Source organism: Polistes fuscatus, unplaced genomic scaffold (genome assembly GCF_010416935.1).
Source record: "Polistes fuscatus isolate 324 unplaced genomic scaffold, CU_Pfus_HIC Scaffold1, whole genome shotgun sequence".
NCBI lineage: Eukaryota > Metazoa > Arthropoda > Insecta > Hymenoptera > Vespidae > Polistes > Polistes fuscatus.
In genome coordinates, this window is record NW_025112997.1 from 7,068,468 (window position 1) to 7,081,122 (window position 12,655).

A 12,655-nucleotide genomic window follows, 5' to 3' on the forward strand; every position below is an offset into this window, starting at 1 on the left:
TGATATATATATATATATATACTTGCTTTCTATCTATCGATAAGGAAAAAAAAAGGAAAAAGAAAACGCGATGAACAGCCAACTTTTTACCACCTTTTTTTTTACTTTATTTTTAATTCTTGTTTTTTGTTTTGTTTTGTTTTTTATCTATTAATCAATAAACGCACCACGAGATCAATCGAATGACTATTTTTAAATATTGAATTTGAAATGTTTTATTCCACGTTCGTGATCGTAATTATACGAATCGTTTGATTATTTTGTAAAATAAAAATGTTCTTTGTCTATTATTATTCGAGCGTGTAGAAAATTTGTTCGTCATTTTTATTCGATTGAAAAGAAAAGTCATTTTTATCGATGATTAAAAGTAATTTCATTGGTTCAAAGTGTTTCGCGTAAATCATTGGTAGTTTTATCGTTAAATTATTGATTAAACGTTTCTCTTATTATTTCTTTTTCCTTTCCATTCGTCTGTATTTAAAGTCGAAAATATCGGGACCAGAATTTTCTAAGAAAAAAACCAGAAATTTACTTAGTGATAGAGAATAATAATTCATTTAATCATATTTACATATATAGAGACAGAGATATTAAATTTACGATGAGATACGATTTATTATAATTCACACGGATTTGAATTTTCACAAATTTTCTCTCGGTTCTAGTTCGATAGAATTATAGTTCAAGTTTTTCTACGTAAAAATGCGATAGTTCAAATCGTGACACTTGAACGAGTACGTTGGAATAATTTCGCTCATTTTAATTCAATCAATTATTTAAATACTGTGTCTCATTAAAAGATGAACAATCCCGTCGGTAGAAACTTTTCGGATAACTCAATACCTAAATACATAAATATGTATAACGGGGTTAACCACGGAACGTGATTAATTCATATTATTTTGTTTGTATGCATTGAGATTAAAAATCAATAACGACTAAACATCAATCTCTACCAATAATAATTTTTGCTTCGAAGAGAAATTTTCTATTTTTCTTTCATCAGTTCATTAACAATAAAATAATCTAATTAAAATTAATAACAATCATTCGCGCGAAATGGTTCCTTTTTTTTTTTTCTTTTCTTATCATATTTAATTAGATTAATTAAATTTGATACCCGCGCGTACACGAACAACGGAATAATCTAACAACCGTGCTTAAACAAATATCATTCGAATTAAACCAACGTATTTAAATTATTAATAATATAATTCTTCGAACGAGAGATGTTACATCAGATAGGAAACAAACTAATTGTTCGATCGATCCAATGTAAATTAATTTGAAAATTTCAATCAACTTTCATGGTTCTATTTATTATAACTACGTACCAATAGACAAACACATTTGCACAAAATAGAACATTTTTTTCCTTAAATAAATAGCACGGAATCGAGAAAACGTCGTTTACGATGTTCGTTAATACGAGTGAACGCGCAAAAGATGGAGAAAATGGAGAAAATCTGTTTGTGTGTGTGTGTTTTTTTTTCGAATTACACAGCAGTTGCTTGGTTGCTTGGTTGTTTGCTTGCACGGGCAACATTAAAACGTGAGCGAAGGTAATTCGTGTTCTCGTTCTCTTCGCTTCCGTGCAATCGTCGTGTCATCTAGATTGGCACTCTTGGTATACCGTATTTCCCTCGACTTGGCCCTGGACGCCAACGGAATAATCTGTGATTACAGTATTTTTTTCGATTATCGTGCTCACTCGTTCGTTTCTTTTTTCCTTTTTTCCTTTTTTCTTCATCCTCTTCTTTTTCTTCTTCTTCTTCCAATCGAAAATTAATCTTTTTTTTTTTTTTATTACGATGCACTCGATTTATCCCACGAGTTTCTTCTTGCCCCACAACTCAAATCTGGTTTATTATATTTAATTGAATTGAAACATAATCAACGGGGAATTTGAATTTTGTTATTAACGTTTAATTGGAGAGTGATTCTGTGACAATTAATATTACATTTGTTTCGTTTAGAGATACAGATTAATTTGATATTTGATATTGTTGCATGAAAAGTTTGATTAAACGTTCAAATATTCGATTCGCGGAATAATATCGTTTAATATGCACAAAATTCATGACATTTCTAGATAATAATAAATGAATCAGTGTTTGGAGGATATAAATAAGGAATAATTTTGAAGATGCAAGCACGAATAATCGTGGGATGCACGTTAGAAAATGACGTAAGCATTCGTCGACGTCGTTGGTGTGCCCCGTTTGCAATTTGTTCGTGCACGCGTTTGTGACGTGTGTCGTAGAAACGGGAAGACGACGACAAATTTCAGAAAATCCTCGAAATAGAGTGTCGCGTCGAGAAGGAAAGCCAATCTTCTGGTTTTCTACTATAGAGTAGATCGTCGCTGAATCTAATTTTGGAAAGGTACAAACGTAAGAGTCTACTTTTTCAAAACTTGCATTTACGTAGAACACGTGTATATGCACTTATTATTATATGCAAGAGAGAGAGAGAGAGAGAGACAAGATCTTTCAAATTTATGAAATTAAATTCATCATCATTTTCTTTAATTTTTCCTTCTTTTCTTTTTTCTTTTTTTCCTTTAAATAATATTTCCAATTTTTATCGAAGAAAAAGTTATTTTACAAAAGTAAAAATTCATTCGTTTTTCTTTTTAATTAAATATTATATTTGTTCTATAACGTTATTCTTTGTTCATTTATATATATATATATCAAAACTTTTTTAAAATGATTAAACATGTAAATCACATAGAGATACGGGATAATTGATAACAATATAGGAGCGTGAAACCAGAACCTTGTCGGATTTTGCACGTAGCGTTAAATTTCCCTGTAAGTGACATTGAAATAGCACGTCCTTGTGGAAAATTCATCCAAACTATAACCGAGTGTCGGCGAAAAGAAAATCTTAAACGAATTCTAGTAAATCACAATGCTATTTGATTTTTATTCCAAATTTATTCATTAATATATTATTATATCGTTAATTAGAATGAAAATGTACGATTAATTTCTATTGAATAATTATTATTTTTATTTGAACGAGACGTAAAGGTTATTCCAAGTCGAACCAGTGTCGAAGAATTATGCAAAAATTAATTCGACGCAGAGAGATGCGATTAGAGTTAATTGGGGAACACGGACATTCATAATAACTCATGGTCATAGTCTATTGTACATGGAATGAGATATAATAATTTACATATGATTGTTATAGCAAAAACAAAATGTTTATACGCGATTAGACACGTCGTATATTAATTTGCCGTTTATTAGTTGGAATCATTAGAACGTGCGTGATTGGATAAACGGTGTGCTGGGTGCAAGCGGAATATGTTAATCGATAAGACTTTGATTGTTTGCAAAAAAAAAACATATATATATATACTCTAGCACTTCCTTGTCTATATTTTCGTTCAATCATTTCTTTCATTTTAAAGAAGAAACAGAGATTGCTTGCTCGTTTTAAAAAGAATACAAAATCAACACACATCTTATTAAAAATTATAACAAAATATTAATAATAGTATTCACAATAATAATAATAATAATAATAATAATATTAATTTATCTATTAATATAATAAATAATAATATTTAATATTATTAATTTAATATTATTTTATCTTAAGTTAGAGTACCTGAAATTGTTTATAGTTTATTAGAACAAATGATCATTTTTTTCTTTTTTACTCTACCATTTTACGAATTCGAGAATTCAATATAACACCTTATCACATTTATTCGATACTATCGAGAGACGTAGAAATAATCATTTGATTTTTATTCGTATTATTTCATCGAAATGTAAAATATTTGATCTCGTAAATTAGAAGAAAAGATGATTATCGTTTTGATATATAACGCGATTAGTTTTCCACGTATGTTCGTTTATAAGTTAGGGGAATCTGGCTAGGAGCCAAACGGTTGCTAGCTGTTTGCGTATGATTGTTGTATCATCGACGTGTGGCCAACTTGTAATTATGCTGCTTATAATCTAAACCAAATGTAATCATTTGGAAACGTACCGATTTTAAGTGGCTACCACGTTGTTTCTATATGCAACAATTTAAATACGTGCATACATATGTGTAAAACCTGCGAGTACCAATAAACGTACACGAATGTATCGGAAATTTAAAGAGAAAAAAAAAGAGAGAAAGAGAGAGAAAGAGAGAGAGAGAGAGAGAGAGTTTTGATACGCGTGACAAAATAAAACTTAAATTTGTAAATTCCCATAGAACGGCTATTCTTGAGATTACCTATAGAAATTCGATCAATAACACTACTTCTATCGATTTATCGAGTTTATTAAACGTACCACCATGGAACATTATCAGGATTATTTTCCTACTCGAATATGAACGACGTGAATGAGTTTCGCAAACGTAAACCTATGGGATGTTATAATAGAACACGATCGATCATCATTCTTCTGGTATTATATATATATATATATATATAGTCGTTTATTGATTCGATCCAACTACTCTTCAGACTGAAGAGAATGGTGGTCAACAACATCCTATTATATTTTAACGCGTTCTCATCTATAAAATCATCACTTTGAGTATTCTACAATTTCACAGGTAGTATTAGTATTAATATGATTATTATCTGTTCGACTAATTGCTTCTCCTTCGTTAGCTTCCCCCTCCCCACCCCTTCGCCCTTTTAATGTATATGTGTGTGTGTGTATACATATATACATAATGGTTTATTGCGTAATTCGTATAATTAGGTAATTGCGATACGTATTACACAATAAACTTATTTTTCATTCAATTTTTCACTTATATTACTTTCATAATAACCACTCGACATAGCACACACACACACACACACACACATACATACGCATAGATAAGTGCATATACTATCGGACAAAAGTTTGGAATCATTATGAATGCTTTTACAATAATTGAGTAAGATAGAATTATAATTTTTGTTTATCCAGGATTATGTATTTTTATATTCAAAAACAATATTATTGTTAATATTAGTTTTGCATATTATTTTGGGTATCATGGCAATTTGTTTGCTGAATATTTTTTAATCTCAATGTTTTTCAATGTTTCTCGTAAAAAATTTGTCAAAAATGGTTTTCCAAGAGGAAAATTCATTCGAAGGATAAGCTTTAAAAAAACTGAATTTCTTAAAACATAATTCAACTCGTTAATATTTAATATAACGAGGTATAAGATCGTTCGAAGATTTATCGAATTTTTATAAAAAAAAAAAAAAAAAAAAGAAGAAAATAAGAAAAATTAAATAAAACTTATCAAACTCATATATCTCTTAGTAATCTAGATATAAAAATTACTTATTTTCTAATTCAAATCTATTTCGAACGTACACTTTCTATCATAATTCACTTTTTTTTTTACTCCTATAGTAATTCCTGAACTTATGAAATAATGTTTTATGACGTGATTCGTCCTTTCCTACTCATCATCATCTCGTAGAGTTCCTAAACCACGAGACTCTTTTAGAGTGCTGTTAGTAACTCCATTCTCGTTTAACTTTGCTATTGCTGCAAATGGTTCTTTCCATGGACGCCATTTCCCTCTATAATAGGGCATACCTTGGTTGGTTGGTTGATTGGTTGCTTGCTTGCTTGCTCTAGACTCTACCTACCCTTCGTGTTAAGCGAGCTGGTAGCACCTTGTTTCGTGATTGATCGCTTCCATCAAAGAGATTCTCTCTCTCTATCTCTCTCTCTCTCTCTCTCTCTCATTCTCTCATTCTCTCACTTATGTCATCGTGTGTTAAGTTAATTCCACCTGATCGGAGTAACGGTCATGATTTCTAGGAAACTAGGAGACCCTTACTTTACACCTCAAAGAGAATCAAATTTGATCTAATTATTGTACATTACACCTAATTGGTCAAACGTTTCTCGCATTAGTCAATTTTTCTTTTCTTTTCTTTAGATATATATATATATATTTATTTATTATTTCTTTTTCTCTCACTCACTCTGATCGTTTTATTTGAAGATAACAGGTGTGCATATTAAAATACACACAATATTTCTTTCTGAATATTTCAGAGAAAACTTTCTATGATATATATTATACATAAATAATGTACAATTTAATTATCATACGTATCGTATCATTTTTCATAATTTTATTAACAAATTGTCAAACACTTTCTCATGTATATTTTTCTGTTTATATTTAAATCGGAGACATCGGTTATACGAGGTTTTTTGAATAACTTTTTTTTATCCTTTTTCTCCCTCTATAATATTCTTCCATGGATATTACGAAAGGTAAATAATAATAATAATAATAATAATAATAATAATAATAAAAGAAAAAAAAGAAACAAAACAAAAGCAAAGAAAAAAATATAGTCGTTGTATTGAAAGAGATATACCTATACACATCTCACACACGATCTTTCATATACAATATATATGTATATTATGTACACATACACACAACCCCCCCCACACACACACAGATTCTACGTGTACATTAATTTCCTAACATTTATTAGCCAATATCCTGGATCGTTCGATTAAACGCGAAGTGAGTTTTTAAATGGCAACTATTTGTAACTGTCGACATATTTACGAAAGGTACTTTCTTGCGAGCAGATATTAAAATATTTTTATCGTCGTTATCAAATTTTGTTGTTTATCTCAATGGACCACAAGTAATAGGCAGGTGTCTTATAAACCATAAAAAAAAAAAATAAGCAAAAGAAAAAAAAAATTAATGCTTACAAATTTTCGAGAGATTAATTTCTCTTCAGCAACCCCCTCCCCACCCCCCAGTTCCATCAGTTCTCCCATTTTACCCACCTCTCTCTCTTTCTCTGTACCTTGTGCGTGGGTGTTTATTTCGTATTTTCTTTTTTATTTTATTTTTCGTTTCTAAAGTACGTGTATACTCTTGAGAATCGAGTTAGTGAATCAACATAGTCCAAGGTTTAAAAAACCAACAGATATAAATATATCTATTGTAATTTATAAGATAGAGATAGAGAGAGTCAGCTTCGAAGCAATAATCATGAACACACCATGAGCTGAACCTAAAACACCTACGTCCATTTATTATGTATGTATGTATGTATGTATGTATGTATGTATGTATGTGTGTATGTACGTATGTATGTACGATAATTTCTCGCAAGAATGTACCTTATCAAAAAAAAGAAGAAGAAAAATTGTATAATATAGCTATTCACATTACGAGAGTGGGTTGATAAATTTTTAATCATCGAAAATAAAAAGGATAAGAACTTTTATTTTTTAAAATAAAAGCGAATTTGATTCGAAGAAAAAAAAAAAATTATAGAAAGAAATTGTTTCATGTTATGCTCAAAAAACTTGGACGCAACACGACAACAACAACAACCCACTTGCGTATTAATATATTTACATAGGATATAATAATAATAATAATAATAATAATATATAAATAAATAGAAATAAATAGAGAAATAAAATATTTAGATTAAACAACAAGAAAGATGTTTATCGATTAAAGAACGATCCGATCTTGATTACGGGTCTATTGTATATGTATAAATATTAATTGTATTTTAAGTGATATTATTCAATATTAAGAAAAAACGATCGTCATGTCGTTTTTTTTAAGGTTGAATATTAATATATAATCTCGATATCTGTAACATTGAATAGATATTAAAAGATATGTAAGAAATTGAAAGATTAGATTATAATAATTATAATGATTGATGATGATTATAATGATTATGTGAAAAATTATATAAGAGATACATACATATATTATATATAATATATACATATATTATAATTATCTAAGGTGAGATGAAACATTTCAATTGGTAAGAGAGAACCGATGTGTTTTAGGCTAATTTGTATTTAAACTAATTTGAGCTAATTGTTTAAGCGTATGTCCCCTCCCCCAATCACCCCAGTCCCTTCCTCCCGGTACTTATGAGTGATTATACGGTCAAATGCAAATAAACTGAGTGAAATAGTTGAGGAAACGTCTAAACTCACTTTTATTTTCAAACAAACATGAATTTTTTTGTAGTCAACCCTATTTCTCGTATAAGTAACATTTTTGTTCGTTAGTTTAATATTAGGATCGAGTACAATTGTTAATTGTATTGCACAAAGGATGAATATATAGCTGATGATGATATATAGGATGATTATATAGCCATTCTTGCCCAATGTTTTAATAATTAATAACAAAGATTGATATTATTATTTATAGAAAATGGATTAGATATGTCGATGAAAATTGATTATTTTACGGGAAAAGGTAAGATAAACGTAAAAAAATAAATGCTTTTAAATTTGAAAGAAGGAAGGAAAGAAACAAAAAAAAAACTGTATAAAAATATTTCTTCATCGTTGTAGACTTTATTCAGTCATTGGGATTCATTGTAATTGAATCCTTTGTTAGAATGATCGAATCGACAACTGCAACAATATTTTCTTGAACTGGCCTTCGAGTGAGTACAAGTAAGTATATGCCTATAAATTCTGTTCTTTGGTATACATGCATGCACATGCATGGTATGCACGCATGCACGCACCTACACTTATTGTTAGAAATAACGAATATCTTTATTTTATCTATTAATACCTCTACTTGTATTTACTTGCATCTATGTGCATAGAAACGTTTCACGTTTACACGGGGACCGACACGCATCAACGATAATTACGAAGTGCCGATTAATATCAACTTCGCACATCGATAATAAGCCTTCCCTATCGTTTAGCGTTTCGAACGCGTTAATTATATTTTCCTTTTTGCATTACGTTTTCAAGAGAATTTATTAGCGTTATCGAACGAACGTACAGCAACGTTTGTATTTACATTGTCATATTTTATATGTAAAATAGTAATACTCAAAGAGAAAATGTGTCCATTTAAAAAACGTCACATTTTGTTTCCATTGAAAATTATTTTCAATTATTACACTTGTCAATTGGCTTTCTATTCGTTTGCGCGACATAATTCTTAAGAAAATTTATAATTCGAATTTTTATTTATATCGTTCAAAAGTTCGAGGATAATTATTATTCGATTGAAATTCAATAATACAAATGAAAATAAAAATTAATACGATCCCCGCGTTATATTTTATTTGAATATTCTTTTGCAAAAAATTCAAGCTCGTATATTATGATATAACGAAAGCAAGTTAATTTACTTTTTAATATTTAAATTCGAAGATATGAAAATATTTGGAATGAACATGAATTATTGAATATATCGTTTTAATAATTATTATATATTATATTATATTATATTATATTTTTGTATAGTTATTGCAAAATAAAATGCACGAATATTCTATATTATAATTTAAAGTAGCGTGCAACATTTGCTGGACGATTAACTTGCTAGCTGACTCGTGTCTTAAAACCCTTAACCCACTTTATGATACTCGACATTGACACGATTTTTATTGATTAATATCCATGCGAATGGTCCATTTACTTACAACAAAGTATTTTCTTTTTAATATCGCGTTATGGATCATTAATCGCGTTGCATATCTCGCACGCAAATTTCACGTTTTTATAAAAATAAACAAAAAACAACTCAATTGGAACGCATCTACTACGCGATGAAAATTCTACCAACGCGACTTAATCCGCTGTAATCTTTCATGAGAAATCTTGTTTCGAGTGAAATAATAAAGGAAAGGAAAAGAAAAGAAAAGAAAAACAAAAATATAGAAAATAGAATATGAAAAAAGAAAAAAAGAAAACGGAAAAAACAGGAGAAATAAAAATATAAGAACTATTATTTATTTGCTTTGTTAGCATATCGCGAACGTTTTCACGCAACCAGAGAAATCATAAAAGCGATTCCGGAGAAAAATAAACGAGGATGTTGCGGGGATTGTGAAAAAGGTCGAGTAGTTCTCCGGAGAAACAATTTTCCGGAACGTTTCAGACGCGCCTTTACGAAACGAGAAAATCGTCTGAAGGTATTACGAAAAGTCACGTTTCAATTACGTTTTTTTCTTTTTCCGAGAAAACTGAAGGAATAAAAAAAAAAAAAAAGAAAAAAAGAAAAACAAATCAAATAAAACTATAAACGAAAACAAAAGTAACGAAGACAAAACGGCATCTTTTAATTTCCAATCTGATTCCATTTATTTACTGCTATTTCATAAAATATTGCATAGAAAATTTATAATAATAAATATTAAACGTTGATTAATTAATTATAAAAGAAAAGAACGTAGAACCCATATATATGCGACCGAAGTGAAACTTTTTGAGACTTTTTTGTTTTTTTTAATTATTACATTACACCATAAAAATTCTATGAATACTATAATCAATATCGGATCTTACTACGAGAAGATTGGTGGGTCAATTTGGAAATGAATAAATTTCTAAAATTATAGAAAAGAAAGAAAGAAATAATTGCACAAAATGATACGTTTCAATATCGATTAGTGTGTTTCAATGGAATAATAAATTTTCAATTTTAAATCATCGAAAGAATTAAATAATGGTTAACGTCTTTCTAATGGAAAATCTTTTTGAAACCATAAAAATATATAAGATCCTTTAATTCTGGTGTTACAAGTCTTCTTACCTAGATAAAATATTGCATTATCGATTATTATAACTGCATAAACTTGTATAAATTAAATGAGATTTAATTAAATATAAAATATTCTCTATTAAAAATATTATTTAATTTTACGTAGGAATAAATTCTTACAGGAAGGACGAACAGGTTACAATTTGTTTTTTAAGCCGTTTAAAATCAAAATAATATGAGTATTTACGAATCATCTCTCATCATCTATTTGACTTTTTAATCTTTATCTTTGTTTATCTTTTTCTGTCTTTATACACACACACACATTTAATCGTATGAATTATTACTACGCGTAAAAATAAAAAGTAAATAGGCATGTTGTAAATTAAGCTTATATTAAAATAAAATACGTAAAATACATGAATGTTTCGAACACTACTTTGCTATTGATCTATGTTTGGATTTGTTTATTATTCCTGGCAGATAATATAGAAAAAATACGGCAGGGCAAATTATTTTGTAAAAATAATTACTTGTTAAAAATATTGAATAAAATATTTTTTCTCGATATTTCCGTGAAAATAATTTCAAAAGTAGAATTCTATCACAAAAAAAAAAGCACGCCGGATAAATTTTCACGCTCATGTCAATTGAATTTTATTTTCTATTATTATTCTGTTAAAACATTGTTCTCAATCATTCTTATCAATGACATTGTTGCACATTTCGTGTCGGACGTTAAAATAATTTGTATCTGGCTCCTATCACTTCTGTCGTTTCCCACAAATCTTACTCGATCGATATTTTCCCATTTATTCTCTCTCTCTCTCTCATAACTGGAACAAAAATCTGAAAAGTCCGTTCCTCTCGGAAATCTTTTCACATTTCGTTTAGCTTGAAAAAATTGTTCGTAACATTTTTCAAAATAAACTTTCATTTCAAAAATGTATGCGTTTGTTGTCGGTTGGGGTCGATTAAATATTTCCGAGATAATTCGTTGGTAAAAAACAAACGAATTAAACTAGCGCGTGTAAACATTTTACTTGTAAGAATGAAGATACATACGTTAATATGTATATGTGTAGACGTATATTGAGAGAGAGAGAGAGAGAGAGAGAGAGAGCTAGAGATGGAAGAAGAAACGAGCACGTTGGAGTTGAACTTCTGTTTAAACTAATTCTTCAATTAAGCTTGGTAGTTTCTATATGTCGAGTCGGCGAAGACCAATAATTGCCAGATCGTTCAGTTGCTGCGTCGTGGAACCGAGTTTAATACCATTGGGTGAAAGAAAGATAGGAAGATAACAAGAAAGATAGAGAGAAAGAAGATAAATATGAGTTTAGACCTGTTTTACGAAGTAGAAAGATGGATAGATACAAATGATCGAATCATCGTAATAAATTTTCTATCGTAAGTAATATATCGTATATTTCATGGAATTATCATTTTCAAGCTATTCAAATAATTGACATTTATCATCTAACCGTAAGACAGATTGAGTTTCTATCATATATCATTTATTTATCTTTCACGATTCTTTATAAGATGAGATATATATATCGATATTGTTAATAATTCATGAATGTGATAATGCAAAAATCACATATCAAAGATCGTTCTATCTTTATTTATAATATTTCTCTATTTCATGGAAGAGGAAATATCTGGTTAACTATTGACGATAGAAAACTCGTTTCAATGCAGATGAAATCCATGTTTCATGTGATAAAAGGTTAATCGAAAAAGGAAAAGAAGAAAGTGATCTTCCTCATTCGAAATATTGTCGTTGTGTATGTATATCGTGATTCTTTTTATAGTTACGTGAAAAAAGAAATAATTATTTTTATAACAAAACATATTAATTTGTTAACATCTAAAGCTAATCAACTGAAATATTTGTATGTCACAAGAAGGAACAAACGATCTGGGACACCCTGTATGTACAATACTCGTATGTATGAAATATTTATTGATTTAAACAATTATCAACTTCACTTTTCCAATTATTTTGTTAATTTTGATATATTTACAATAAATGTTTTTCAATAATTTAAATAGATTTAACGCAAATAAATAAAACCAAATTTTTCGTGGATAAAAATATAAGGCAACACGATAAAGAAAAGAATTTGATCAATTTTCTGAG

The 12,655-nt window shown here is 28.9% G+C and overlaps 1 long non-coding RNA gene across 1 annotated transcript; it reads left to right on the forward strand.

Moving 5' to 3' along the window:
- Positions 1-11,386: 11,386 nt before the first annotated feature.
- Positions 11,387-12,254, forward strand: LOC122516703. The gene is made up of 2 exons (XR_006303649.1): positions 11,387-11,919; positions 12,165-12,254. It is a non-coding gene; the product is annotated as an uncharacterized LOC122516703 (long non-coding RNA).
- Positions 12,255-12,655: the final 401 nt, after the last annotated feature.